The 6,099-nt window shown below is 38.3% G+C and overlaps 1 pseudogene; it reads left to right on the top strand.

Moving 5' to 3' along the window:
• The first annotated feature begins 4,670 nt into the window (after positions 1-4,670).
• On the top strand, positions 4,671-5,621 carry LOC135227828 (olfactory receptor 8G50-like; annotated as a pseudogene).
• The last annotated feature ends 478 nt before the right edge of the window (positions 5,622-6,099 follow it).

Genomic DNA, 6,099 nt, shown 5'->3' with positions numbered 1-6,099 from the left:
CACAACTCGTCTGGTCTTTGGCCATTAGTGTTCAGTGTGTCACATCTGTTCTTGAGATGGTCTATAAATTCAGGTGGGATATACTCAAAGTCATATTTTGGCTCTTGTGAACTTGTTTTAATTTTCTTCAGCTTCAATTTGAACTTGCATATGAGCAATTAATAGTGTATTCTGTAGTCGTCTCCTGGCCTTCTTCTAACTCATGATATTGTGTTTTTCCATCATCTTTTTCCACAGATATAGTCAATTTGATAACTGTGTATTCCGTCTGGCAACATCTACTTTTTTAATAGCCATTTATGTTGTAAAAGGTATTTCCAATGAAAAAGTTGTTGGACGTGTTAAATTGTATCATGCAATCTCCCATGCCATTGGTATCACTAAGGTCATATTTTTCAACTATTGACCCTTTTTCTTTTTTGCAACTCAATTTAGTTTTCAAAACAAGTCAATTAATTGTGTACCTAAGAAGGCAAGCAGTTTTTCCTGGTGCTATCACTAAATTCCAGACAAATCACTTTTAAATCATTATTGTGTAGTGTTGTGATGTTATCTGAAGACTAACAAGTTCTCACTCTAGGATTCCTTCACAATCATGGGTAAACTCTACTCCTATAGATAAGAAGGTTCAACAACAACAGAAAATTATTTTCTATTAACAAACAAAAATCTTTCTAAATATGTTTATTTAAACTTTAGAGGACTACCTTTACTAATAATCCACAAAGTAGTAAGCATATGAAAATCACCAATACCAAAGATTGGGACTACTTTATAATAACCTTTGTCGTTAGTATTGTACTTGAAACATATTGGAACATGAAAGCAGAGGACTGCGCAGAACCTGCAATTTTGTGCTTTATATTTACTTGTTTTCACGTATCATTTGCACAGCGTAAGACAAATACCTTCGGCAAACATTTTAGTGGCAGAATGACAGCTTGCTCTTGTAATAGGAGAATTTTAAATGAAATTGACAATGTGGGAAAGATAATGAATTTTTTATTTATTTCAGGTTGTGAAATTAGTTATGTCCCTTTATCCATCCACCATTCACTGAGCAATCTGAGCATTTATAAATGACAAGTGCAGGATTCAGCACTATAGGATCTAGTCAAGATGCTGGTCTGATTGGAATCATAGAAAAATGTTAATTATTGCTATTACAACTTTTTCAACTCTTACATTCTTTGAATTTAGCATGTATTTTGCACATGATTTTTTTTTTTTTTTTTAGCAGATTGATATTTCCACAAGATATTAGGGTCAGTAGGAGTTGGAGTCGACTCAACGGCACTGGGTTTTTTTTTTTTTTTATTAGTATTAGTTCATGTCTTTTATTACAAATTTTGTTTCCCATAGGTACACCAAATTTATTTCCAGAGTTATGAAACCATCATCCACCTATATGTTGAAAACCCACAGGGTCACCATTAATAACTCACTTAAGTCTGTCAAGTTTCAGTTTTTTCATCTATAAAATGGGAATAATAAGCTCATGCCTTGTAAGGTTGCTGGGGAAAATATATCAAATAATATTTATGAAGTGCCTGGACAGTTCTAATCACATGATGTCTTAGTTGTCTAGTCCTGCTATAATACAAATACCACAAGTGGATACCTTTAACAAACAGAAATTTAATCTCTCACAGTCTAGGAAGCTAGCAACCAGAATCCAGGGTGCCAACAACAAGGGAAGGCTTTCTTTCTCTGTCAGATCTGGGGGAACATCCTTGTCATCAATCTTCCCCTGGTCTAGGAACATTTCAGCTCAGGGACCCCAGGTCCAAAGGATACATGTTTCTAGCTCTGTTTTCTTGGTGGTAAGTGGTCCCCTTGTCTCTCTGTTCGCTTTCCTCTTTTATATCTGGGAAGAGATTGGCTTACAATGCAAACTAATCTCATAGATTGAGTCCTGACCCATTACATAACTGCCGCTAATCCCACTTCATTAGCATCATAGAAATAGGATTTACAACATAGGAAAATCACATCAAATGACAAATCGGTGGACAATCACACAATACTGGGAATCATGGCCTAGCCAAGTTGACAGATATTCTTGGGGCATACAGTTTAATCCATGACACATAGTAATCACTGAATAACACCTTCCTATAATGAATGGTAATATCACCCTCACATTCATTCTTATCTCAACTCTCTTTCTTTTCTTTCTGACACAGTATCAATCTTTGATGATATCTTTTTATCTCTTTCTTTTGAACATAGAAGAGTTATGGTATACAATGCCAGGAACTCATCAACTTCCTTCAAAACTCACGTCTCAGAGATACACACATTCTTTCTGCATTGGTCTTTAATGCCATCAAGAAAGTGATAAAGGATCTTATTTGAAGCTGAGTACAAAATACACCAAGACAACATGCCTAACACGTGCAAAGATAACACGGTCTAAGTATCACACAAAATTTCCATTCTGCAGCTATGGTACTCCAGAACAAAGCCCCAAGGATCATGGACTACATCAGGTTATACAGGAATATGTAGCACATGGTACTTTGGGAATGAATGAGTTTCACCTTTAGTCATAGGAACTTCTGGGTCCTCTTCATTAGAAAACACACTTCTTTCCTGGATGTGAAGCTCAATTTGAATGATATACTTAATGATGGCCATTCAGTTACTTTCCAGAGTCACTATTTCTGTATTTTTTAATTGATGCCAGTAATCATTGTACTCTCTAAAGGGAAACAAGCCTACATCAGTGGTCAATAGATTATTTTTATATTTTCCATTAATATTTGCCTCACATTAATTGCAGTGCATGGTTTCTCTGATATGACAGATGCAAGACAAGAGAGCAGACATTAGTAGCTAAAAGAAGAAATAGAAGGTGAAATGTGGAAGGATCCATATAAAGATAGATAGGCCTTCTGTCATATACTGATCACTTGTTCTAATATGCCTAACTATGGGAAAAAATTAAAAACTATGAGCCTTAGTGCCCTAATATGTAAAATAAGTATACTGGTAATTGTTGCAGAATCCCTGTATAGTGCAAATGCTTAAGGTGCCAAAGAAGAAAGTCCTGGTGACACATTTCCAAAAAAATCAGCCATTGAAAACCCTGTGGGTGACTGCCCTGACAGAGAACACGACAGGGAACCCCTGAGGGGACAGGAGAGCAGTAGGATGCAGACCCCAAATTCTCATAAAAAAACAGACATGATGGTCTGACTGAGACTGGAGGGACCCGGAGGTCATGGTCCCAGACCTTCTGTTAGCCCAAGACAGGAACCATTCCCAAAGCCAACTCTTCAGACAGGGATTCTGTGAAGAATGAGCTACTCGGATCAAGTAGACACATGAGTCTGTGTTGGCATCTCCTGCCAGGAGGGGAGATAAGAGGGCAGAGGGGGTCAGAAGCTGGCTGAATGGACACGAAAAGAGAGAGTGGAGGGAAGGAGTGTGCTGTCTCATTAGAGGTAGAGTAATTAAGAGTATATAGCAAGGTGTACATAAATTTTTGTATGAGAGACTGACTTGATTTGTAAACTTTCACTTAAAGCACAATAAAAATTAAAAAAAGAAAAAGAAAACCCTGTGGAGTATAGCTCTACTGTGGCACACATGGGATCGCCACGACTTGAAATTAACTCTATTACAACTGGTACTTAATACCTGATAGTATAGGTTTTGCAGAAGAGTTGAGGGGATTGCAAATAAGCCACGGAAAGTGCTTTGTTGTTGTCATTGTTCTTAGGTGCCATTTTATATTTTATAAATATAAATGCATCATTGTTCTTAGATTCTTAGATTTTCAAATCTGATTTATCCCACATGATGGAACAGAACGACTCCAGAGGGTTTTCTAGGCTGTAATCTTTACAGAAACAGATTGCCAGGTCTTTCTCCCACAGAGCCACTTGGTAGTTTTGAACTGCCAACCTTCCAGTTAACAGTCGAGTGCTTAACCATTGTTACATCAGGACTCAGAATGCTCAAAATTCTAAGTTACCAGAATAGTTCTTTGGATGTTCAGAGACCGGTCAGTACTAATACCCAGTCCTTTTTTATTATTATTATTTTTGGTGCTTTAAGTGAAAGTTTACAAATCAAGTCACTCTTTCATACAAAAAGTTATATACACCTTGCTATATAATTCTAGCTGCTCTCCCCCTAATGTGACAGTACACTCCTCCTCTCCACTCTGTATTCCGCTTGTCCATTGAACCAGCTCCTGTCCCCCTCTGCCTTCTCATGTTGCCTCCAGACAGGAGCTGCCCACATAGTCTCATGTGTCTACTTGAGCCAAGAATTTTACTCCTCACAACTATCATTTTCTGTCTCATACTCCAGTCCAATCCCTGTTAGAACAGTTGGCTTTGGGAATGGTTCCAATCTTGGGCTAACAGGGGGCCCAGGGGCCATGACCTCTGGGGTCCCACCAGTCTCAGTCAGACCATTAAGTCTGATAAGACCCACTCATATAGCACAGAAACAAAAGAATTTGTAATTCCTCCTGATGTTTATTTGCATGACCCATAATACTGAAATCCCAGTCTTTAACTTCCAACATAGAGCAGGGACAGGGAGAGAAAACTGGAGATACCTGAATGATAAGACTTGCGTCTTTTTTACATTGCATAAATAAACACGTACCTCAAATTTCTTCTTCTCTTCCTTCATAAAATTCCCAGAGGAAAATGGCAGCAGGAAATCACTCCACAGTGACTGAGTTCATCCTCGCTGGGCTAACAGACAAACCAGAGCTCCAGCTGCCCCTCTTTCTTTTCTTCCTAGGAGTCTATGTGGTCACAGTGGTGGGGAATCTGGGCATGATCACACTGATTGGGCTCAGTTCTCACTTGCACACCCCCATGTACTATTTTCTCAGCAGTTTGTCCTTCATTGACCTCTGCTATTCCACTGTCATTACTCCCAAAATGCTGGTAAACTTTGTGACAGAGAAGAACACCATCTCCTACCCTGAATGCATGACTCAGCTCTACTTCTTTGCTTTTTTTATTATATCAGAATGTCATATGTTGGCTGTGATGGCATATGATCGCTATGTTGCCATCTGTAATCCATTGCTTTACAATGTCGCCATGTCATATCAGGTCTTTTCCTGGTTGATAGCTGAGGTATACATGATGGGCCCCATTGGTGCCACAGCTATTACAGGTTGCATGCTAAAAGTGGTTTACTGCAAGGCTAAAATAATTAACCATTACTTCTGTGATGTTTATCCACTACTGGAGCTCTCCTGCTCCAACACTTACTTAAATGAAGTGGTAGTTATGTGCTTCACTGCATTTAATATTCTTGCACCAACCTTGACCATCCTTGGCTCCTATGTCTCCATCATTGCCAGCATCTTGCGAATCCATTCCACTGAGGGCAGATCCAAAGCCTTCAGTACATGCAGCTCCCACATCTCAGCTATTACACTATTCTATGGTTCTATAGCATTCATGTACCTGCAGCCATCAAATGGCAGCTCCATGGACCAAAGCAAAGTGTCTTCTGTGTTTTACACCAGTATTGTGCCAATGCTGAATCCCTTGATCTACAGCCTGAGGAATAAGGATGTCAAAGTTGCTCTTTATAAAATCATTCAGAAAAGACTATTTTGCATTAGCAAAGATTTCTAATTCTTGGAGAAGATTCAGGAAAGAAGGAGTTCAGAAATAGCAACATATATACACAAATAGTGACATTATTGCCAACACTCGACTATTTAGAAGAAAAGTCCCAAGGATAAGACTGAATTCACAGTGTCACATGGAGACCAGTCACAATGAGGGCATTGTCAATTCTAGAAGTCCTGGAAGCCACCTGTAGTAACTTGCATTACATCTAATCATCTAAAAAAAAAAAAAAAAATCTTCGCTTGCCTTCACATGGGGAGATTGTAATTTACTTACATGGGAAATGGCACTTTGTTAGATAAGACTTACTTATCATAATTCATAGAATGATTCTTTTAATCTGTATCCTTTGATCTTTTAATATTTTGTGTATTGGCCCTTGTTTATTCACAAATTGTAAGAAGAGAGGTGAGGATATTAAGCTCTTTGGGAACAAGTAGAAACTTCTTTCTTGGCTTTTTAATACTAATCCATCCTTATC

This window comes from Loxodonta africana, chromosome 15, assembly GCF_030014295.1.
Source record: "Loxodonta africana isolate mLoxAfr1 chromosome 15, mLoxAfr1.hap2, whole genome shotgun sequence".
Classification (NCBI taxonomy): Eukaryota; Metazoa; Chordata; class Mammalia; order Proboscidea; family Elephantidae; genus Loxodonta; species Loxodonta africana.
Note: the sequence above shows the minus strand (reverse complement) of the source record. Positions and strands in the feature narration are given on the sequence as shown.